Source organism: Sapajus apella, unplaced genomic scaffold (genome assembly GCF_009761245.1).
Source record: "Sapajus apella isolate SASKATOON/1434 unplaced genomic scaffold, GSC_monkey_1.0 scaffold16, whole genome shotgun sequence".
NCBI lineage: Eukaryota > Metazoa > Chordata > Mammalia > Primates > Cebidae > Sapajus > Sapajus apella.
The window spans coordinates 19,473,524-19,499,217 of NW_022436956.1; positions in this window are offsets into that span (position 1 = coordinate 19,473,524).

The following is a 25,694-nucleotide window of genomic DNA, read 5'->3' on the forward strand; positions in this document are numbered from 1 at the left end:
AAAGCACTTAGTTGACTTCGGCAGAATCCAGTCCAGTGCAGAGGGATGACCAGCACCACAATTCCGTGTCCACATGGTATGACCAGAAAAAAAAGAAACTAGCTCTTACAGGCAAAAGGCCTCGAAATCCTGCTTGTGACAGCCTGACCCAGGGCGCAGTGGTAGGAAGTGTAGGTGGAAGGAATGAAGGTGCTGAGAATGCACCCTCCAGACCCTTGATTATGGCTTACAAATGTGCTGTTTGGTGGGCCTGGGTAATTAGTGTTTGCGTTAAGCAGTTACGGGGTTAAGTGCTACCAGGGGTTTGATCTGGGCTGACAGAGTCTGAGCTGCAGAGTGGGGTGGTTGCCTAGCAACAACACCTGTAGCACATTAAGCAGCCAGTCAGCTTTGTCAACTTCTAGCAGGGGCTTTGCAGAGTGGATGATGGGGAGGAGGAAGATTTGTGGGGCACAGAGGTGGGAAGCTGGACAATGGGTTTCAGGACGCAAGAGGGTTCTGGGGAAATCAAGTGTCTGTGTGAATTCCACAAGAACAGCTTTATGTCTTTGTTCCTCAACTAGGACACAGGTTCACAGCTCCAGGTATGGCTCCAGGACAACAGTCGTGTATCCTCAGTCTTGCTCTCACTTGTTCCTAAAACCCTCACATCAGTATCTGAGTGACATAGGAAGCACCCTTCCTCAACCCAAGCCCACTCTCAAATAAAGTGCCTCAGATTAGGTGATTGGAGAGGGGGAGATGAGGGAGAAGTACTTTCATGGCTTTGTTTTCAGATTCAAGAGAAACAGGAGTTATTTCTGCTGACTCGTCTTTGAGGAAGCAACCACAGAGAACCGAGCAGAGACCCTGAGAGGGTAAGACCTTTCTTACCACCTTCCTTTCACACCTTCACATGCACTCCTCTGGACTTCATCTCAAGCACGCCTGAGATACCGCTGGAAAAATAAACAGATTCAAGGAAGGGTTGGGAGCTTAACAATATTGCTGCTGCCTTTGTAGTATTCATGGTCTAGCTAGCCTTCTCCCAGAATTCTCAAGCTGCCTCTGAGTGGCGGTGGAGGAATAGAGAGTAATGTACCTTCTACGAGTGGGCAATCCAGAATGAAGCACTAGCAATCAGGTGGCATGGGATCAACTCCACTTCTGTTACTTGTAAGCCAATAGCCTTTGGCCAATACCTGTCCTGAGACTCAATTTTCTCATCTGTAAAGTGGAGGATAATTATATGTGCTCCACTTACATTATGAAGATCAAAGGAGGCTGTTTAAGTAAAAGCATGCTGCAAAAGCTATAAATCCTCCTACATGTATAAGGTATTAGTATTACAAAGAAGATGCCAATATATCTGCTCTTGCGGAATGGCCTGAGCTATCTGCCGTGTGGCCCACAGCGAAGAGCAGAGGAGCAGCCACGTGGCTGTGTTGCTGGGTAACTCGGTTGTGGAATGGCTCTGAAAGGGGGCCTATTCAACTCTGCTATTCTAGGTTCACTGGTTCAAATCCAGCCCTAGGCTAACAATTACTGTAATCACTGGGTTTGGAATTCAGAGAGTCTGACTTTCAGAAGACCTTTTGCTTATCTGTGACCCACTGAGTTCACACCACAAACTTATACATTCGATTACAAGGGAAGCTGGGAGACTGCAGAACCTGGCTTGCAGTCCCAAACACATCCACCCACCCTCTTCTCTGCAGGCCAAGGCTGCTCCTTCTAGATTATCTTAAAAGGCAATCTGGGGTCTGAAGGGCATGTTGTTTGCCCTCTGGGCTGGAAAGTAAGGGTCAGCATGGCCCAGCCATATCCGACACTGCCTTCAAGTGTTCTAGGCCTACCTAATCCTCCCTGACGTCTGAGAAAGCAGGCATCTCACTTTCTACACCACAGTTAAGAGAGCCCCTCCTCCTACCCTTTAAGCCATACCACATCTGATTAGGAAAAAAAAAAAAAAAAAAAAAAAGAAAACGTGTGTGTATATAATCAGAAACCAGCAGATTTAAGGCCCATCCAGGCTGAAGCAGCAACTCGCCAGCCCAGAATGCACCAAGCCTTCTATGTGATTTTGTGAGTTTTCTGCCTGTGTGGCTGTGGTGTCTGCACATGCCCTGCCACACCCAGAGTGACAGACACGGTGCGTGCGCAAGCCGCTCGCTCCCCAGCGTCCCTGCTCCTGTGTTGTGCCTTTATTTTCATGCTCTGAGTTATATTTAACTCAAGTCATAATATTTGGGGGGTTGGAAGCCTGCTGTTTCACCAAGAAAGGCATTTGAATATTCTGAGTTCCAGAGAATTCCAAGGGCTCTGGGAAGAGTGAGGCGGTTGCCCCAGATTTGCCTGACACATCGTGATCACGTGGACTCCATTAATGATGGAGGGCTGAGGTGCTGAGCAGGCAGCCTAAAGAAATGTCGTAAAAACGATGAAGAGGAGCCCTGAGTGATGTCAGCAGGCGGCTGATGCCTCTGGGGGTCCCACGCACTCCCCTCACACATCCCCCAGGGGAGGGAAGCACTAATTGGCAACACCACCTGCCTTGTCACCCCCACACCTCATACACCCTATGTCAATCCGACATGGATGCAAGAGAGTTCCGGGGAAATCAAAGGGATTGCAGAACAAGAGTCCCACGTGACATGAGGGGAGGCATAACTCAGCTCATCCCCAACCAAGGCTCTCACTCATCACATCTCTGATAAGAAAAGCAAGCATCCGAACCGAGCCCCATCCTAATATTGGGAGTCACAGTTTTTCCCCAAAGAAGCCCTGGCAAGGTTAGCATCAGGCAAAGTACAAGTCATCCATAAAGGATGGAAACAAGGATAATATTATTTATTATCCTTTAAATATTAAACATAATATAAATATTTAAATAGAAATATCTAAATATAAAATATAAATATCCTTTAAATATTAAATATGATTTATTAATTCTTATCATAAGAAGCTATCCTTGAAGACATAGGTAGATTCACCTGTTTCCAGACTTTATGGACACCTTATATATATATTTTTAATCTGAGTCTCTAAGTACATTTTCATTTCCTGAAAGTTTTTTCTATATATATATTTTTTTCTTTCTTTATTTTAATGAGACAGAGTTGTGCTCGTTGCCCAGGCTGGAGTACAGTGGCACAATCTCAGCTCACTACAACCTCCGCCTTCCTTGTTCAAGTAATTCTCCTGCCTCAGCCTCCCAAGTAGCTGGGATTACAGGCATGTGCCACTATGCTCGGATAATTTTTTGTATTTTTAGTAGAGGTGGGGTTTCACCTTGTTGGTCAGGCTGGTCTCGAACTGACCTCAGATGATCCACCCGCCTCGGCCTCCCAAAGTGCTGGGATTACAGGTGTGAGCCACTGCACCCAGCCCGTTCTTTCTGTATTATATGATAAATTTCTCCAGGAGACTCAATCCTATATCTTTTTCTTTTTGAAACAATATATTTTGCTTTTTTTATTTTTCATTTTTGTGACGGAGTCTCACTCTGTCACCCACTCTGGAGTGCAGTGGCATGATCATGGCTCACTGCAGCCTTAACCTCCAGGGCTCAAGTGATTTTCCTACCTCAGCCTCCTGAGTAGATGGGACTACAGGTGCACACCACCACACTTGGCTAATTTTTGTATTTTTTACAGAGATGAGTTCTCACTACGTTGCTTGCTCAGGCTGGTCTTGAACCCCTGGGCTCAAGTTATCTGTCTGCCTTGGCTTCCCAAAGTAACCCTATTTCTTTTTTCTTTTTTTTTTTTTTTTTTTTTGAGACAGAGTCTCGTTTTGTTGCCAGGCGCCAGGCTAGAGTACAATGGCACGATCTCGGCTCACTGCAACCTCCGCCTCCCGGGTTCAAGCAATTCTCCTGCCCCAGCCTCTCGAGTAGCTGGGACTACAGGCACGCACCACCACGCCTAGCTAATTTTTCTGTATTTTTAGTAGAGATGGAGTTTCACCATGTTGGCCAGGATGGTCTCGATCTCTTGACCTCGTGATCCGCCCACCTTGGCCTCCCGAAGTGCTAGGATTACAGGCTTGAGCCACCGTGCCCGGCCAGTAACCCTATTTCTTTCACACCATTTCTCCAAGCAACAGAGGATAGTTTGGGCAGGTTCTTATATACACGGAGGTGGAGTCTGTGAGTAGCTGGAGAGGGAGGACAGCTAGGATTGCAACATACTTTTCATTATGGTGTCTAGACGGGGGCAGGTCTCAAAGTTGGAGAAGAGGAGAAGGCAAAGTACCATGTCCCAAGGCTCCAAACACTGTCTAATCCCCTCCCCAGTGAGAGCAGCTGACCTGAGGCCTGCAGGGTGTCCAGTGAGAGCAGCTCCCACTGATGCCTTCAAAAGTCTTGCCAGGTGGAAGAGTCCAGGAGCCAGTCACTCAGGGAGCAGCAGACGAGGGCTACCCCAGTCCCTAGCCATGGCAGGTCACACTCATCTCCAGCCTGAACCAAAGCACTAAAACCAGCACTTGCCTCACATTCATGGGAACTGACATCTGGTATAATTTTTTTTTCATCTTCCATGTTCCCTAGGCAGCTTTGACGTGAATATTAATACTAACATAATTTTATGATGATTAGAGAACACAATTAGGGGCTATTAATAATGACACAAATAATGACATTTAAGGCCTCATTTTAATTTGAGTAATATTCTGTCTGGTGGTATTTAAACAGCTCAGTCGACGCACAATTACTATAGTACTGGGGTGCAGTCACTTTTCACAGAATCCGTCAGTCCCCCTCACCAACACACCTCCATGGCAAGGGAGACAGATGGGGGCCTCTGCCTCACACCTGAAATGCACCCACAGACAGGCTTCTGCTGCAGCCTTGACTTGGCCCCCAGGAATGGATCTCTCAGACAGAGGGTGTTGTGTACAGATTTCAAGAGTTTAAATTGGGAAAGTGTGCTGGTGGATGGATTGAAGTCCACTAAGCAGTCGGTAGTTCCAACCTTAGGTACCACATCTCCCCAAGGTGGAGGGACGGTGTGGGTTTCCATTTCCAGCTTCTCTCAGCTAAATCCTACTTGACCTGCAGAACATGGCTCCCCACTGAGTCCCACAAGCCCCTCCAAGCCTTCTCCCTCTGCAATGTTATTCTAGGCTGGCCACAGGGCACACGCAAGTGTAGTGATCTGTTTACTTAGCCACCTTCCTAGCAGGCTGCTCACTCTTTGAGGCGTGAGCCTGTGTCTTATCTGCCTTTAAACCCTCAGCTCCCAGGTTCATAGTTGGCTCTCAATAAGTGCTTGTTGAGTGACTTAATGGTGAAATGACAGCAGGCTCTGCCTTGCACCCATGGGGCGTGTGTTGAAGCTGGTATGCTATTGTAGCATTTAACTTGCAGAGCTCTAAATTGCACCTTTGTTTTTGTTGCGTTTTCTTTTTTTAGAGATAGAGTCTCATTCTGCCACCCCGGTTGGAGTGCAGTGATGTGTTCATAGCTCATTGTAACCTTGAACCCCTAGGCTCAAGTGATCCTACCACCTCAGCCTCCCAAGTAGCTGTGACTATTGGCATGCACCACCACACCTGGATTTTTTTTTTTTTTTTTTTGAGAGATGCCTGGTCTCAAATTCCTGGGCTCAAGCAATCCTCCTACCTTGGCTTCCCAAAGTGCTAAGATTACAGGTGTGATCCAAACTGCATATTTTGGGTGTTTATGACCAAAAGCAAACATGTGGGAGATGACTAGGCTCATTGAGAAGGTGCACAGAAAGGAAATATCTGTGAACTGTAAGACTTCAGTGGTTAAACAGAAACCAGTGGCCCTTAAGACTTAAAATAACCCAAGATCCTTAACCTGTGCATTCACCAACTGGGGAAAACATACCTGAGTTGCATGATACATTTTGCAGTTGTAGACTACATTCCCTATGAAAAGAATTCACAGATAAGAATTCACAGGTTTCTCCCAATTCTGGTCTCTAGAGCAGAGAGGAGACACTGAAATAGCAAACGTCCTGATAAGTGAGGATTATAAATGAAGAAAAAGGAGGAGGGGAAGGAGGAAGAGGATGGAATAAGGGCGGGAAGGAGGAGGGAGGAAGAGAAGGAGGGAGGAAAGGGTGAGGCAGGAAGTGGGGAGGAAAAGGAAGAAGGAAAGCTGTTTGTTGAGCGTTATTTATGTACCAGGCACTTCAGTACATAACACTCACCATGCTCTTTGATCATTGAAATAATCCTAAGAGATGTATACAACTATTATTCTCACTTCACCAACTCAAGCTTGAAGTGGTCACATGGTAGCATGCAGCTGAGCCAGGCTTCAAGCCCATGTCTGTCTGACTCCAGAGCCCAAATCATGACCACCCACTGTACTAGGACAGGTGATAGAGGAGGATTAGGACCATGTGGGATGCTTATGTCACAAGACAAGAAAGGCCACCTGCCAAGTGGATGTGATAGATGAGGCAGCCTGTTGATGTCCCTGCCACCTAAGGACCCTGTGAAATCTGCAGGGGGAAGAATGGAAATCCACTGGCAAAGGGCCAGCGCAGGGAGCCCTGGAGCCGACGAGAGCAAGAGCCTGGCCCCCTGGAAAGGGTGGCACTAGACATACCCAAAGACAGGGTTGGCAGGTGGCCAACCCCAGCACAGACTGACAGTGTTTTGGCAGAGGCCAGTGAGACTAGAGGCTGCAGCAGGGTCTGTGAGCAGCAGGGGAAGTTAAGTGGAACCCTTTCTGGGTAATTGACTCTGTCTGCCCATAGGACCCCCCGCCAAGCCCAGGCAGGCCCGTCCTGACATGCTACAACCTGTCTGAGTCTGTTTTGCAGAGGCAGAGAACCTGGTTGACAGCAGGCTGGTAATTTTGTTATAAGACTTGCCCCTTCCGTTGCAAGCTCCTTTTGTCTGAATCCCTGATGCGGTACACAGGGAAGCATCTGAATGTATGCCAGTGGTGGCAGCGGCAGCAGCAATGTGGCCAACAGGCAGGATGGGGGCTAGGGGCTCCAGGCTAAGTCTCCCTACTCACCAGTAGCCATCTTAGCAAGCTGGCACCCGCCCACAGTGCCACATGCCCACTATCAGACAGTGGCAGAGAGTGCAGAAGGGGCACTGGGTCCCACACCAAGGGATTTCTTGTGGCAGCAGGAAGCCCTTGAAAGCCTCAAAGCTGGTCACTCATTAGTTTTCTCTTCCCAGGGCACAACACATGTTTTCTACTGCCACTGACTACCATCCCCTAAACCCTTCCCTCTCTCCTCTTAGTCCACACAGCCTGGGATTCTGCCCATTCATCCCTTATACCCAGCCACCTCAAGGAACAGCAGGAAACATCGCCTGCTTTGACAGGGACCCAAGATCTGAATGCCGTGACCATGAAGGGAAGCAGATGCAGAGGGCATGCAGGGGCTAAGGAAGGGGCACAGAGCAGGTGCAGACACAGTAGTCAGGGATAGCATGGAGATGGGGCCTTGTGGGACCCAGGAGGGGTAAAGAAGCAGGGCAGCCAGCCAGAAACAAGTCCAGTGCCAGGCTAGGCTGCTGTTCTCTGGTCTCTTTAGGCTCTGTGATTGCTTTTCATTCTTGTTTCACACATGTTTAAACTGAACTTCTTTCCCCATTCACCCACAACTTCTCCTAGTGACCCGAGTTCTAGGACTGACACTGCCCCTCTCCCAGCTGAGTTATCTGGGGCCGTTCCTGAACCCATCTCTGCTGCCAATCAGAGTTAAAGTTCCATTGATTCCACCTCCCCAGGGGTAGTAGGGTACCATCTACAGGGATACCATTGTTTCTATTCTAAGTTAAGCCCTTCGACCCTCTCTTCTAGACTGTTACAATAGGCTCCTAACTAACATTCAGGCCTTCTGTGTCCCGTCTTACCTGCTATATCAGAATAACACTCCCAAAGGGTAGAAATTATACCCAATTAGCTGGGTATGCTGGTACATGCCTGTAGTCCCAACTACTCAGGAGGCTGAGGCAGGGGGATCACTTGAGCCCAGGAAATCAAGGTGGCAGTGAGCTACAATCACACCACTGCACTCCAGCCTGTGCAACAAAGTGAGACCCCCATCTGTATATAATTAACTAATTAATTAAAACAAATAAGTTTTAAAAAAATTATCCCAAACATTTACGAAGCACTTACTATGTTCCAGGCATTATTCCAAGCATTCCTCATGTGTATTGAAGTACAACTCAATGCAGTCAGGACTATTTATTATTCCCATTTTACAGATGAGGGAACTGAGGCACAGGGAGAGCACATAATTTGCCCAATGTCACATAGCTAGGAAATTATTGAGCCAGGATTCAAAATCCGTATGCTTCTTCTTAAGAGTAGCAATGATCACATTACACTCACTCCCCTCTCAAAATGTTTTAGGATCTCCCAACCACAAATCCCAGCTCCTTAGCATCCCATGCCTTCAAATCTCTATTGTAACTCCTCTTCCTGCTTGGTATCACCCTCTCTGCCCTCTCCGCGTTCCAGCTAAAGGTGCTATTTTTTCTTCCCCAAGCACTCCCACCTTGGTGCCTCTGTTCCGTGTTCCTTCTTTCTGTGACACCCTTCTGCTACCTGCCTACATTCCCCTCTTCTCATCTCCCGCCCCAGCCAAAAGCCTGTCTTTGCCCCTTTTGAACTCCTCATAGGAGAGCTGTTTGTTCTTGTGGCAAGCGCATAAGTCTGAGAGACACTGGGTTGACACACTCACTCTCATTATTGGCTGTGTCACCTTCAGAAAACAAACTCACCACTCTGAGCATCAGTTTCACCGCCTATAAAAAGACGGTGATGATTACAGTACTTATTTGCAGGAGTTGTTGGAAGGATTAAAAGAAGTCATTTGGGAAAGCACCCGGCTCCTGTTGGACTCTCAATCAAGGTGAATGCTCTTCCCCGCAGTGTCCTCTTGAACAGCATGTATGCATTTATCACTGTCACCCGGACGTTTTAGCTGTTTGAGTCCTCCAGGAAACTGTAAGTTACTTAAGGGCAGGCATTATGTCCTGTCAGATTCTGAAGTCTCCTAAATGCCTTACTAAATATGAGATATTGTTGCTGCTCAATAAATGTTTTCTGGCCACGTATGGTGGCTCACGCCTGGAATCCCCGCACTTTGGGAGCCCAAGGTGAGCAGAGCACTTAAAGTTAGGAGTTGGAGACCAGCCTTGTCAACATGGTGAAACCCTGTCTCTACTAAAAATACAAAAAATTAGCTTGGCATAATCCCAGCTACTCAGGAGGCTGAGGCAGGAGAATCCCTTGAACCCAGGAGGCAGAGGTTGCAATGAGTCAAGATCGTGCCACTGCACTCTAGCTTGGGTGACAGAGGGAGACTCTGTCTCAAAAAAAAAAAAAAAAGTTTTCTGTTTGAATCCATTTAAATGCTTGCCTAGTGTTAGGATGTTAGAGAGAGGATTTATCTACCAAAGAAAGTGGATGCAGATGACCTCTGTGTTCCCTTCAACCTTGAGAGGCTGAACTTAACAATCCTCCCACTAAAGAGAACTTGTGCAAAACACAGAACTCTTTGCCTATCTTATTCTCCTTGTCACCTGCAATGTCAGCTTGAGGTCACACCGACTCTTCAAATCTGTTTCTAGCCTGTCCTGTTTTTCTCCTCCACATTGTTTTTTCCAGGGGCCTGGCATTTCCAGTCCACACCAGGAAGCTGAAGTTCTCCGGCAGCCCCAAACCACGGCTGCCGCTGGTGGAGAAGTCAGCCCGACAAATAGAAATGTCACTCAATCATTTCCCTGCACTTTCCTCCCATTGCCCTTCCCCACCGCATATAATGAGAAACTCTTTTTGCCCAAATATTGTTTGAATTTCAAATACACAATTTCCCTGGGGGTGACCAGATGAAAAGAGAAATCTGGTTTGCAACGTAAGACCTCTATTCGGAAGTCGCATTGAGCGAACACCGAAACTAAATTTTTATTGAGCTCCTTGAAATGACAGGAGCACATCAAGGCAACCAAGCCCCTTTTTCACTGTGGTATGCTTAAATTATTTTCAGGGACCACAAAGGAAGCACCTCTCAAGGGGGGAGAAAAGAAGGAAAGGACTTTAAATGCAGTGGGCAAGACGGTAAATCCGCTCCTGGTGTCTCATCCCTTCCTAGCAGTGTCACAGCGCAGGCCTTCCTATGTGTGGACTGTCCACAGCTGGGATTCTTAACCGGGGAAGTGGGTCCTAAGAGCCCCTAGGGCAACGATTCTCAACCCTGGCTGTGTTAGAATCTCAACCCTGGCTGCATTAGAATCACCTAGAGCTTTTTAGGGGGGAAAAAAGCTAATGCCCAAACCCCACCGTGAACAAATTAAATGAGAATATCCATGTATAAGGCCCAGATCTCAGAATTTTATTAAAAGGTCTGAGATAATTCAAAAGTGCAACCAGGGTGGAATGTGTATATAGGCTCGGAGGATGTAACCCCCCTGAAGTAGCAGGTAAATTTTTGTATGCATGAGAATATGTGTGTTTTGTTGGGGGTGAGGGGTCATAACTTTCAGACAATTCTTAAAAACATTTGCAACTCGAAACAGGTCTTAATAATAGGTCTGCAGCTCGGTGTCTCGGGTTCCTTCCAGCTGGAAAATGATGCACATCTAAGATTTGGTTATTAAGGGTTAGATGTTAATGGGCAAGAAAAAGGCAGGTCTCTGGTTCCTGGAAGAATGACCCTTGTTGATCTGGATCCCAAATGGCAAGAAGCTGTCAATGAGGGGCCCAGGGAGACAGGTAGGGGATAAAAGACTCACTGAAAAATCAAGCGACGTGTTCCTGCAGGGAAAAACTGGGCATTCGGTGCAATTTATGATGTAGGCAGCCCTGCTGTGACTCAGCTGACAGCTGTGCCCAGCTTGGCCTCTGAATCTGGACACCAGAAGCCAAGACTACAGAGAGGGATGACTGCCAAGGATCTCTTATTTTGGGAGCTCCATATTCATGACTGATCAGTGCACTTCATAAAACTTGCCTGAGAACCAGCTTCTAAGTGTGCATTGAGAAGCTGGAGGGAGGCAGCAGGCGGAGAGTGGGTAAAGAGGAAGGTCCAAGCCTCTGAATAATGTCCACAAGACTACAGAGGCCCCTTGGAGCCTGCAGCACCTTCAGAACTTAATTTCGATAAATCCAGAGGGGGCTTGAGGTTTGTGTGAATATCTAAAATGTGCTGACAGCTAAAGAAGGGGTAGGGAGGGAAAATGATCTGTTAGCCAGCCCCCAGCAGCGCTCCCTGGGCACTGGAGGCCATTCTGTTGTGAACATCACTGGTCCCCCTCATCTTACCCAGCAAGGGCCTGGTTGGATCTCTGAATTTGGGCTCTGCCAGCATACAGCCAGCCCTGACTGTAACAGGGCTATAGCACTACCCCTGCCAAAAGGCAAGAGCACCAGCCCCAAGTCAGCTGCCTAAGTGCTCAGCCCTGCTCTTGAAAGGGCCCCCTCTTCCTCTCTTTTCAGCCCTGTGCTCTAATTTATCCTCCCCTTTGATAACCAACTCCAAACACGTTCAGCCGAGGCCGGGCCATCAGTGCACAAAGGCCTGTGCTCTCCCGGCTGAATGCAGCACTTCACTCTTGGGGGGATTTCTATAGAAGGCAAAATCCACCAAACAAGCTATTACACTTAAATCAGACAATGCCCGAGGTGACTGCGAGGAGACCAGCGTTAATGACTCAGCTAGCAGCGGGCTTCTCTATTTTATAGCTCTACCACAGCATGGGAGAGCAACCCGCTGCCCTTCCCAGCCTCTGCCAGATCCATCTCCTCCTGCTCCAGGACTAGAAAGTTGACCCGCCATGTCTGCTGGTTCTCTGAATCCTGAGGGTGAATTCCCCCTAGGCCCACTTAGACTCACTCCTGATTCCCTCTTTGCCTCAGAAAAAGAATGGAGGAGTGAAGTCCTATCTGCCCCCCTCTCTCTCTTTCATTCCAAAGATGAGGAAACCATGGTAACTGTTGCCAGTCACAGAGTCAGCTGGTGACACAGCCAGGATTAGAACCCTTGTCTCTCATCTCATTCACTTAATACAAGAACTAATATAGGCCAGGCACGGTGGCTTATGCCTATAATCCCAGCACTTTGGGAGGCCGAGGCGGGTGGATCACGAGGTCAAGAGATCAAGACCATCCTGGTCAACACGGTGAAACCCCGTCTCTACTAAAAACACAAAAATTACCTAGGCATGGTGGCACATGCCTATAGTCCCAGCTTCTCGGGAGGCTGAGGCAGGAGAATTGCTTGAACCCAGGAGGCGGAGGTTGCAGTGAGCAGAGATCACGCCATTGCACTCCAGCCTGGGTAGCAAGAGTGAAACTCTGTCTCAAAAAAAAAAAAAAAAAAAAAAAGAACTAATATAAATTAGATGATGCATGTGAAGTACTTAGCGTAGTTTTTGGCACACCCAAACACTCAATAAATATCAGCTGTTGTTATTTGTTAGCGTGGTAGTGGCATCACTTTTATACAGTTTATTTATTTTTATTTTTTTGAGACAGGGTCCCACTTTGTCACCCAGGTTGGACTGGAGTGGTGCAAACATGGCCCACTGCAGCCTCCACCTCCTGGGCTCAAGCAACCCTCTCACCTCAGCCCCCAAAGTAGCTGGGACTATAGGCACACACCACCATGCCTGGCTAATTTTCATATTTTTTGTGGAGATGAGATTTCACCATGTTGGCCAGGCTGGTCTCAAATTCCGGAACTCAAGCAATCCACCTGCCTCAGCCTCCCAAAGTGCTGGGATTACAGGCATAAGCCACAGGCACCAGGCCTTATATAGTTGATTCATCTATTTATGGAGTGCCTATGATGAGGCAGGCAGTCTGCAGGATGCCTGGAATAAAATAGTGAGCATGACAAGCCCTGCCTTTCTGGAGCTTACCTTCTAATGGGAGATTCAAATAGATCAATAGGCAGATGCAGTACAGAGTGGTAGGTGAGAGAAGAGTGAAAGTAAAGGGCACTTTAGGAGGCCAGAGGAAGGGCATCTAATCCAGACTTTGGGGCTCAGTGAGAGAACCGGTATCTCACTGAGATTGAAGGCGATGGATCATAGTTAACCAGGGGAAGGCAGGTGGGAATGAAGGGGACAAATGGGGGTAGATAGAGATTTCTAGGAGGAGGGACTAGTCGAATGTGCATAGGCGAATGACAGCAAGAAGAATTTAAGGAAATAAAAAAAGTCAGTAGGCCAAGATGATTGGGTAAGATGGGTCGAGGACACAGTGGCACAGGGAGGGAGGCTGATGGTCAAGGACAGAGGCCCAAATCTTCTCGTGGAGCCCATAGGGAGCCTGGACTGTATCCTGAGGAGTAAAGGAATAAGATCCAAGAACATGGGACTTATTGCAGAAACTGGATTGGAGAGCTGCTGCAGTGAGAGCGGGGAGCAGGTCCAGACACCAACTCAGCACTTGTTCCATGTCCCATAACACATTCCTGGGTTCTAACCTTGACTCAACAAATAAGGCTCACCATTAAGACAACTCATGGAAGGGAAATCAGTGGAAAAAAGACAATTACAGCTGCAGAAGCCAAGAAATAGAACAATGGGTTTGGTTTCCCTGGCCATTTGAGTCATTATCCAAAAAGCCTTCAGCACCATGCAGTGAGATCAAGTTCTTTTCCACCAACTAGATGTGTGAATTTCAGCAACCTCCATTTCCCCATCTGTACAATGAGGACAGTTTACCAAGTTATCGCCTTACAGTTCTCACATTCTATGCTTTCATTACTCAAAATATATAATCACATATTTTTATTCCAGGATGCCTTGTTTTGAATTTTAATGTTTATAAAACCGGGACAAAATGGTTCTCATCTTCTAACAGAGCAGACACAGTTCACCAGTCAGATAACCCGCACAATGATCAAAGACATATCCTCTTCTGGGTTCTCTACATTGAGTCCAAGAAAGGCACAGCTTTGACGCCAGCCAGGAAAACCTACTTGGGAGCCGTGTTCCTGAGCTGCTACATCCTTGAGCTGCCTGTGCACAGACCCACGGTCCTCAGGAGACTCTCTTTCCCAGGCCCTCCGCCGTCAGGCCTGCAGGGGTAAGGTTTTGCAGGAAGCTACAACCATCTCTCCTTGCCCAGCAGCTCTGGCAGCTGCTAAGGTGGAGGCCAAAGCTCCAAGGTTTTGGGCAGGTGGACAAAACAATAAATTCAGGCCGGTGTGGGAGGAAAAAAAAAAAAAAAACCTCAGAGCTGTTTTTGGCTGGAAAATGCTCTCCATCCTGTGGCTTTAGGACACAGGCAGCATAGCATCCAGAGGCGCACAGCTGCATGGAACAATTCAAAAATTGCCTTGTTGGACTACAACGTGCCAATTTTTCAAATCTAGAGCCATTTTCACTATTACAGTGTGTGCAGCCTAAGCCGGGAGAATTTTCTTCTGGGAGGGAAAATTGATTCCAAGGTTACCATTAACCCCCATTATCACAGCACGCCCCATTCCAAAACTATTCTTGGGAACCAAGGGGGCTAGAGGAAGCTATGGAGGCCCATGGTGAGGTTGGCGCCCAACATCACAGGTGCTAACAGCCAAAGTCCATTAGCCCCATGTCTCAGAAGGGCATGCAAGTGAGTGAGATGGAGAAGGGGAGAGAGAGGGAGCATAAAATGATCGGTGGCCAGGTGTGGCAGCTCACAGCACTGGTAATCCCAGCAGTTTGAGAGGCCAAGGTGGGTGGATGGATTGAGCTCTGGAGTTCGAGACCAGCCTGGGCAACACGGTGAAACCCCATCTCTACAAAAAAAATACAAAAATTAGCCAGGTGTGGTGGTGTGCACCTGTAGTCCCAGCTACTTGGGAAGCTGATGTGAAAGGACTGCTTGAGCCTAGCAGGCAGAGGTGGCAGTGAGCTGAGATTGTACTACTGTACTCTAGCCTGGGTGACAGAGTAAGGCCCTGTATTTAAAAAAAATGATCTGGGCATATGTTTTCCCAAGAATTCCTAGGCTTTGGAAGTTTCCCTGCATTCCTTACTTCATTTGTATGGGTTGGGAACTTGGGTGAGCTGAACAGCAGGAACCAAGGCTAACACCTGCATAAGACCCTCTTCATTTTGACTTGAAGTCCTCCCTGGTAACTGCCTTCTCCAGCTGGGGCCCGGGCCTGGTAGAGGAATGTTTTCCAGGAGCTGGCTTAGAGGCTGCCCATCCCATTTTCACTCTTATACTCAGCTTCTCTGGGCCCAGGTGTGGGGACCCAGGGGCAGAAGGCAGCTGGCTTGTTCACTCCAGGTGCTATGTATGGAAAATCACTCCAACCCATTCTAAGCACAGTCAAAATCCTTTATTATGGGGCATGCTATGACCTCTACCTTCCCAAACCCACCAGCCCAGTCAAGAAGCCAATGATGATAGTGGCTACCGCAAAACAAGGAGAGAAAGACAGCTGTGTGAACAAAGGAGGCAGCAGGTGACCTAGGACAGCAGCACAGCCACTGATCTCACCTTTACCTTGTCATGACATAGCAGTCAGCACTGATCTTGAATCTCGAGAGCCCATGTCTGAATTCTGAGTTGACCTTGGACTAATTACTTACTCTCTCTCAGCTTGTTTCTTTTCCCACGGCCTGGAAGTAAGAATAAACACCTGGCAAAAATGTTGTCCACATTAAATGACATAATGTGGGAAAGAAGTGACAAATAATGGTTAACAAGTGTCAAATATATATATATGATACATATAGCATTGTCCCTGTGAATACAATGTTCCAATTGGCTCAGCCTTCATATATAAATATATTTAGTAAATTACTTAATTATGAGAGGAATTGAATATATATGGTATATATCAAATATACATATATTTGATATATGAATATATTTGATATATAAATATTTGTATTTGATATATATAAATGTTTTTATATATTTTTATTATATAGAAAAAATACATATATTTGATATATACTGTATGTATTCAATTCCTCTCATTCAACAGAGTCTCACTCTGTTGCCCAGGCTGGAGTGCGGTGGTGTGATCATAGCTCACTACAACCTTAACCTCCTGGGCTCAAGCAATCCTCCCACCTCAGTCAAGTAGTTGGGACCACAGGTGCACACCATCACACCATGATTATTTATTTATTTATTTATTTTCTCAGAGATGACGTCTCCCTATGTTGCCCACCTGGTGTCAAACTCCTAGGCTCAAATGATCCTCCAGTCTCGGCTTCCAAAAGTACTGGGATTACAGGCATGAGCCACCACACCCAACCCTAGCATCCGTTCTAAAACGTGTCTCTGTTGTTCATGGAAGACATAGCTTCACTCTCCTTGGCCCCAAGGGTTTGCTCCGGGATTCTGGGAATTGTGGCTACATCACTGGCCAGCTCCGAACTTTAAAATTTCCTCCCGCCTAACTCCATCCTGTCCCTTCTCTAGTAACACTAATAAGCCCTCCTCCTCCTGTCCTGGGATGCCACCTGCACTCATGGCTGACCTCCTCTCCTCTCTGTAGTGACCTGTCTTCCAGAAGTGTATTGCAAAGGAACGCCTTGGTGACTTGGAAGTACTGGAGAGGAATGCACTCCAATTCGGCCTAACATTCAAAGCATCTGCCGGTGCTGGGCCCTGGGGCACGAGATGAGCCACCTAGGGATTGCCAGGCAAGCAGAGGCACCAGATATACAGTTCATTCGAAAAATAGGTAAGGCAGGGCAGGCGAGTCAGGAGGAGGCCAGACAGATGGGGGTCATGCCAAAGGAGGCCCAAGGAGGGCGCCCCCAGGAGTGGACACAGCGGTTGCTTCGGTGCCTGCCCACACTGGAAAGTTGACCTCTCTTAGTCACCAGGTGGTTTGTGCAGGAGGGGAGGGGTGGGGAGAGCAGGGCTAAGTGCTGACGGGACGTCCCTGTCAACACAATGTTCCGCCTGGCCGGGCCTTCATATATAAAGATATTTAATGAATTAGTTAATTAATGAGAGGAGTTTGATTGATAGATCATATGGCGCTCGCAGCAGGGTGAGTCTGACCCCGATATCGCCGCCTCGGTTGCAATCCGTCCCCCTCATTGGTCGGGAGAGAGCGGTCGCTCTGGCAATTTGCATGCATTTAACGTAGCTCTTTAATAGGATGTAATGTTAGCGAAAGCCAAAAGCGCAGCAGCTGTAACTTAAAAGACAGCCCCATTACTGCAAGCCTTATAATTAGGGTAAGAGGGAGACTCGGTCTGCCATATGTTAAACTCTTTTGAGGTTAATAGCTCTGTAAGATTTTTGCAATTTAAAAAAATTACACTTGAAGGATGATGACAAGGCTCATCAATGAAGCGCCTCTTCACCGGAGGGAAGGGACAGAAGGATCCCATGTCCCCCAAGATTCCCATTCCTTGGGGACGTGGTGAGGTGGCCCCTCTCCTGCCGCAAGTCGCCCAGACTTTCTTCTTTCCTCTCTGCACCAGCTTCGTCTACCCAGCCCCATTAGCGCAAAGCTGCTCTCTCACTCCGTGGAATTGGATCTCGTCCCCACGCAGTCTCTGCTTCCGCAGGTCCCAGGCATCTGGCCCGGGGAGGGCGGGCTCAAGGCGCTATCGCGCGCGCCCGGGGCCGGGGAGAAGCGCCGCGCGTGCTTACCTTGCAAAGTCGCAGGCAACTCCAGAGCAATTACGGGTCCCCGCAGGTTACCTGGGGCTGATTGCACAGCAGGGGCCCGAATCAGAGAGCACGCAGCGGGCACTGCCCGGGGGGTGGGGGGGAGGAGAGAAAATCGCCGGTAATTTGCTTGGTAATTACCTGGCACAAGGCCCTGGAGGTGTTTGCCCCCTCTGTGCTACAGCCCACGCGGCTAAGCGACGCGACGGCCGTGTGGAGCCTGGTCCTGGGCCTGAGGGACCGAGACCGGGTGGACCCTGGAGCACTGCCCTGTGTTCCAGCTGCGACATGTAACAGGAAGGCCTCCCTCCGCCTCCCCGCGAAGAGCCCACCTGCGCCCTCCCAGTCTCTGGTGTCTTTTCCGAGTGTCCCTTCCCCGTGCCTCTAGAGCACCGGGTGGGGGGGCAGTCATGGGGAAGTCGCTGTGGAGACTGGAGCAGCCTCCTCCCACAGGGTCCCCTCCCACGGTCTGTGCTCGGTGGGAGAGCAGGGGAGAGCCGCCTGCTAGGCAGATTCTCTCCCCCAGGAGTTCTGTCTCCTGTGTCCTTCCACTCCCCCTGGAGCGCGTGGGTGTCGGACCCAATTCCTGATGACAGACACTCCAGACAAAACAACAACAAGGGATTGAAAGAAAGAAATCCCTCTTATTTTTTTTAAAGGGGGCTCTTGTTAGAAGGAAACTACAGGAGCGGTAAAATTACTGCTAATTGCACAATTATCTGATTATCTCTGGTACCAAAAATGCATGAGATCCTTTCTCCCTCCCAGCTACTTAAAGAATTCTCAGGGACACTTCTTGGGGAAGCAGACAGCTCCCGCTTGTCAAAACCTGGAAAGACCAAAGGATATAAGGAAAGGGATGTATGGGTGAGGGTGGCAAAAGGAATCACATGTAGATCCCCGGAGAGCAGAAGAAAAAGAAGTTTAAAACAGACTGGGGAAGAAATGAAACGCAGGAAAGACGGTGGCAGAAGATAGTGATGGCCATGAATTACATAAATCACAGCTAAAAGAGCTTGTGAGATCATTTAATTCCAACATTATCCCTATTCTGAGGGTGAGACCCATAGAGGTTATGCCACTTGTCCAAAGACTTAGGAGCTGGAAGGTGTGGAGGAATGAGGGTGGACTGGTGATGGACGGGAAGGAGGTGTGTTCTCACGCAGCACAGTGCCTCACACCTGTAAGCCCAGTGCTTAAGGAGGCTAAGGCAGGAGGATGGCCTGAGCCCAAGAATTGGAGGCTGCAGTGAGCTGTAATTGTGCCACTGCACCTAAGCCTGGGCGAAAGAATGAGACCCTTTTTTTTTTTTTTTTTTTTTTTTTTTTTTTTTTAAGATAGGGTCTTACTCTGTCACCCAGGCTGAGTGCAGTGGCACGATCTTGGCTCAGTGCGACCTCTGCATCAGGGCTGAAGTAATCCTCCCACCTCAGCCTCCCAAGTAGTCAGGCTTACAGGTGTGCCACCATTTCTGGCTAATTTATTTGCATTTTTTGTAGAGGTGAGGTCTCCGAGCTATGTTGCCCAGGCTGGTCTCAAACTCTTAGGCTCAACTGATCCTTTCACCTCGGCCTCCTGAAGTGCTGAAAATACAAGCGTGAGCCACCTAGCCTGGCAGACAGACCCTGTTTCTTAAAAAAAAAATGAAAACATAATAACAAAACAATAAAACTAGGCTCTCTTCCATACCTTCACTGCCTTTTTGGGACAGAGATAATGGTCAGTTTCTGAGGTCAGGGTAGAAGAAAACTCTGTGTTATACATCTTGATGTAAAATGCTGCCTACTGGCGGCTGCTAGAAGCGAACACAACGCAACAGCGAAGTTTTGTTAGTGCTTTATGGTTTATAAAGCATTCCCACCTGCTTTCTCACATAATTCTGTTTCCTACCCTGTTCTGTCAGTGTCCTCCATCTTCAAATGACTTAAGCAAGACTTAGGTGGTTAGGAGGGAGAGGGTCCTGGGAGGTGGTTGGATGAGTGGATAGGCAGAGGCCAGCCCTTCTTCCTCTAGGAGGTGGTCTTAAGTCTCTAATATGGTTTGGATCTGTGTCCCCATCAAATCTCATGTTGAATTGTAATCCCCAATGTTGGAGGTAAGGTCTTACGGGAGGTGGCTGGATCATGAGAGTGGATTTCTCATGAATGGTTTAGCACCATCTCCGTGCTGTTCTCATGATAGTGAGTGAGTTCTTTAGAGAGCTGGTTGATTAAAAGTGTGTGGCACCTTCCCACTCTCCAGCTCCCTTGCTCCTGCTCTGGCTATGTAGCATGCCTGTTCCCCCTTTGCCTTCCACCATGATTGTAAGTTTCCTGAGGTCTCTCCAGAAGCTGAGCAGATGCCAGCATCATGCTTCCTGTAAAGCCTGCAGAACCATGAGCCAGTTAAACATCTTTTCTTTATAAGTTGTCCAGTCTCCGGTATTTCTTTGTAGCAATGTGAGAAGGAACTAACAGCCTCTCACAACTTCTCCCCAGAAGTCTCACAATGTGTCGTGGGGACACCTAAAGTTCCAGGCCCGGCATCTTTACAGTGTATCTCAGAGCCGTCCTTGGGGAGAGGAGCCAGGGTTTGAAGGGTTTCTCTACTTGGGATTGACGGCATGTATATAAGGGGCTGAAGCTAGGTTTCATGATTTTCTTTATGTTCCCTACTTCTTTTAAGTCAGCGGCTCAGGCACCATTTGCACTTGGTTGTGGTTTAATCATCTGGAGCTACTTTTCCAACAGAAGGCACTTCTCTTGGCCCACCTGCTTGAAATGTCACTGTTGGGTCACTGGTTGATACCTCAGCTCCTTGATGGGAAGAGGCGCGGCCAAGCCCTGTGTGCAAAGTCCACAGTACTTCCTGTTCTCCCTGCTTCCTACCTCATCAACCAATCAGGGTTAGGAGTAGGACTCTTCGCAGTGCTCCCCATCCTCCCTGCTGCCACTGCTCAAGAGGGCAGAGGTGCAGAGGCGCCACCTCCACAAGCCTTGGGAATGCCAAGGAGAGTCGAGGGCCACTGAAGCTTCCCAGTGACTCCTTGGTAGTCCAGGCCATTGCTCCATAATCACCACATCCCCACGGCGCAGCCCCATGCAGAGCACCGATGGCTGCTGGAGAATTACCATCCACAGATCAATAGCAGGGTGATTACTGAGCCTTGCACACAGCCAGCAGGGCTCGCTCTGGAGGAGTGTGAAGATGCATGCGGGAACATAGGTTCCCTTCATCAGGGCAGCCGGACTCCAGGTGGGACCAAAGCAAGGCTGGAGACTCCCAGGATGGGGCTGGGAGGCTTTTGTGGAGCCGTGGCTCTGAATTGAGGAGGACTGAGGAAGAGAGAAGTGAATTGGCCTAAGACGGCCTCTGCCTATCTGCCCAGCTAACCAGCTCCCAGCATCATTTCCCTTTACACACAGCCCACTTAAGAGAAGTTAATGAAAAGTAAACAAACTGATTTTTCCCATCAACTACCCCTTGATAGAAGATCCCTTGGGCTGAAGAGGTCAATCCTCAGAAAAGCAGGATGTCTGAGGCCAGAGCAGGCACAGAGCTATAGCTTAAGGCTATTTCTTGATAAGAGCTTCCTCAACAAAGGCCGCAGGCTGTAGGGAAGCTCCTTCCCCTAAGACTCAAGCCATCCATTTATCCATCAAACACCATCCCTGTGATAAAGACGCCAAGAACAGGAAGACAATCTGACTTATCCTTCTAGGAGTCTATAGTCTTGTGGGAAAAATAGAAACATGACCTCTAGACTTGAAGAATATTAGACATCTCCGAGTTCAACACCCTCAAATTAGAGGGGAGGAAACAGAGGTCTAGAGAGTGAAATGACTTAAGGCTTACAGGGCCCGATCTGCACCAGGTGGCCTGACTCCCAGTCCAGTGTTCTTCCCACCACGAGGCAGAATGAAGCCTGTGCCAGCCTCCATCGCCGAGCCTCACCAGAGAGCCTATCTCCCTTGCCTTTGCCTAACCCTGGCCACCTTCCTCACTTGCTTCTTTCTTCCAGATTCAAATGCATGATTAGCAGCCATCCCTCAATCCCTGAACCAGAGGTTTGGGGTTTCATTTCTGTCCAGCAGAGGAATTGATAACATTTAAGTTATTCCATTTACAAAGAAACTTCCTCCTCAATACCGTCTGTTCTCAGGGAGGAGAGCCTTGGCCAGGAGAGACGCAGAGAAAGTGGGGACAGGAAGAGAGGGGGCACAGGTGGGGCAGAATGATGGTGAACCTCAGCTGGAGGCCTCCCCTGGTCAACGAGGGGAAGGCATTTCACATTCTGCCTTCCTTGTCAACAAAGATGGGTTGGGTACTCCTTGCTGTTCTTCCAACATGCAGGACAAGCTCCTGCCTCAGGACCTTTTCATGGGCTGTTCTATCTAGATTCCCCAGAAATCAACACACCTCACTCCCCCACCTCCTCTGAGTCTCTGCTTAAAGGGCACCATGTCAGTGGAGAACTATCATGACCTCCTTATTTAAAACTTCAATACTCTTCCCCCAGAATTCAGCATTCACCACCGCCTTACCCTGCTTTCTAGCCCTCCCTATCACTTAATGACTTCTAGTTTAGTATTTAAGTGATTTATTCATCATGTCTTTTGTTTCATCTCTGCCACTACTAAAAAGCAAGTGTTGAGAGGGCAAGCGTCTTGTTTATCATACCTAGAATACTTCTTAGCATATAGTAGATGCTCAGTAAATATTGGGTCAAGGCATGAATTAAGTAATGAATAAAGAGTCTTCAAATATGAGGGCTTGGAGAGCCCTTGAAGATAAACTAATCTCTAACTCTTAATTTGCAGGTGATGAAAATAAAAGCCAGAGAGGGTAAGAGAGAGTTTTGTGGAGAAGGTGATATTCAAGCAACGTTTTCTTTTCCTTCCTTTGTTTTCCTCTTTTTCAAGTCTTTCAATTTGTGCATTTGTTCATTCATTCGTCCTTTCACTCATTCATTCAGAAAATATTTACTGGGCACTTACAATATACTAATCACTGCATAAAAATAATATTTAAGATTTAAATTATTAATCATTAAAATTATTATTACATTTTAATATAATATTGATCACTTTCTTCCAAACATCTTGCTGAGCAATTTACATCCATTATCTCATATGAACAGCTGTATACACACTTATTGGCCTCATTTTGCAGATGATAAAATTGAGGCTAAAGATGCTACATGACCTGCCCTAGCCTCACAGCTGTAAAGTGGAGGAGGTGAGACCCATGCTGAGATCTGTCTTACTCCGAACTTCTGTGCTGTATCACTATATCTTGTCCACCCACCCCCGCTATTTCTTTTTCCTTCTTGCCTCTGAGATCAGACTAAATGGCCCAACCAAGGTGGCAGGAGAGTCAGCCAAGGTCACCCTGAGCTGAGCCCTTTTGAGGCTGCACAATCCTGCCACTCCACTGGCCCCCTGGAGGCTAACTTTCCCTCTCCCATCTGCTCTCCTAGTCCTGGCCCCATGCTCCAAGCCCCATATACGAGTGCTGGTATGACTCAGCACCTGGGAAAGAGGACTCATAAAACCTTACAGCAGTTTTATAACATATTCTTAGCTTTTACAGGTATCCTGGGCGGCCGACAGGTGGGCCCCATAGACCCAGAATTGGTGAAAAACACTACAACGTTTGTGTGTGTGTGTGTGAAGATAGCACCATCTTTTAGCTGCCTCATGGGGAAGGGCAATACAAGAAATGAGCATTTCTTCAGCTCTTTACAGTTTAAAAAGCACTTTCACATGTAATGTCCACCAGATAAGGTAGGTATAATTTCAGAGTCACTGGTAAGGAAACCAGCACAGAGCAGGGACTCAGAATTGGGCTTTCCTTCCTGAGTTCGGATTTGGTGCTCTGTTCTCGGACCAGCAGGCATGGGACTAACTCTCAGTGACCTCAGCTATGTCTGCCCACAGAGACAGGTCCTAGGCAGCATCCTCTTCAGGTAAGGGGCAGAGTCACCCAAGGTTGACACTGACAGCACCATGGGGTCTAGGTCCAGGCCTCGTTACCAGCACATCCCAGAGCAGTCTCTGAGTAATTTCTGCTACCAACACCCAAGAATAGGGGATTTCTCACCCACACCTGTGTCGCCGAAGTCCTAGCTCAACTCCTTCACCTCCCTTCATGCTCCCCCTGCTGGACTCTGCAAGCCACCCCATCTTTCATGTCCAGTACAGACCCACGGACGTGCCAGGCAAGGAGGCTCAGGGTGACAATGCAATAATGACGCCTCACAGTTGTAATCACCCACACTATCTTATTTATTTGGATTATTCCCGAGTTTCTAAAGAAAAATAAGCAAATGAGTCTTGTAGTCCCTATTTTACAGATGAGATAACAGGTTCAGAGAAGTCAAGCAATTTTTCACATGTCACACAGCTGGTGACTAAGAGAAACAGGATCTAAATCAGGCATTCTGACTCAACTCCAAGTTCCTCTCTCATCTGTTAGATAAGTTTCTGATAGTCTCAGTTTCCCCCTAATTGTGTAGTTTGACAGTATTTCCAATTCAGTGGGTTTCCTGTTTCCTCCCAAATTGAAAGCTGGAGCTGATTCTCTTAGCTACTTCGGTCCAGAGTGGGCATTTTTGAGCTTGTGGGTTTTCCAGAGTGTAGCTGGGTAGTATTCCTTAGGTATCCATTTCCTCATCACCAACACTAACACCAGCCCCCACTGAATAGAACAGGCACCTCTAAGATCACCTCACTTAGGCCTAAGTGAGGGACCCAGTTAATTCTCCTTCTTCATTTATGGATCACTAAGTTCAGAAGGCATAATAACCTCAAAAATCATTTTTTCCAGTGCCCTACCTGCTGAAATAACATGCCATTCCATGCAGAGAACACCTAGCATGGTGTATTAGTCCATTTTCACAGTGCTATAAAGAAATGCCCAAGAGCAGGTAATTTGTAATGAAAAGACGTTTAATTGACCCACATTTCTGCATGGCTGGGGAGACCTCAGGAAACTTACAATCATGGTAGAAGAGAAAGCGGGCACCTTTTACACGAGGCAAGAGAGTGTGGAAATTGCCACTTATGAAACCATCAATCTCATGAGAACTCATTCACTATCCCAAAAACAGCATGGGGGAAAAAGCCCCCATGATCCAGTTGCCTCCCACCAGGCCCTTCCCACAACACATGGGGGTTACAATTCAGACTACAATTTGAAATGAGATTTGGGTGGGGACACAGCCACCCATATCACATGGCTTCAATTGTCTTTGCCCGGAAGGGTCGCCATGAGGCTTCTGCAGCACTCGTTCCTTTACAGCACTCACAGCTCCTTGCATGGTAAACAGGACCCTGCACTAATCTGGCCCCCTCCTGCCCCAGGAGCCTCATGTCTCTCTGTGCCTTGTCCCCCCGTGCCTAGTCACTAGCACCGCCTGCAGCCTCTCGAGGGACACTGCTGTTTCACCCTCCTCCCATGCTGCTCCCTCCCACCTGGACTGTTCCCCTACATGGAAGGCCCTACTCAGGCCTCTTGGCCTGGGAAACACCTACTCATCTGTCAAGACACAGCTCAAATGTAACCTCCTCCGTGAAGTCTTTCCTAGTACACATCCCCATCTCCCCTGCCCGAGAAATCCACCGCCCCTCCTCTGCACAGCCCTCACTGAGCCCTAATTAAAGAACTAGCTCCCTGCTAGGTCTGAGAGCATTTTGAGAGTAGGAATGGAATATTTTTTTATTTCTCTCATGATCTGCAAAGCATATCACAGAGCCTGGTATACTGGAGATGCTATATGTGCCCTCACTGAATGTAACAGCACGTGAATGGATAAACAATCAGTCAATTCCACATGACCTGTGGAAAGACAGGAAAATTACACCAATGTGGAGGTTAAAGCTTCACCTACGTGTCCATCCACACATGCCTGGATAAGCAAAATGTGGTAAGTACATACGATATAATATTATTCAGCCTTAAAAAGGAAGGAAATTCTGACACATGCTACAACATGGCTGAAACTGTAGGATCTTGTGCTAAATGAAATAAGCCAGTCACCAACAGACAAATATTACGTAATCCCACTTACATGAGGTACCTACAGTCATCAAATTCAGAGACAGAAAGTAGAATGGCGGTTACCAGGAGCTGGAGGAAG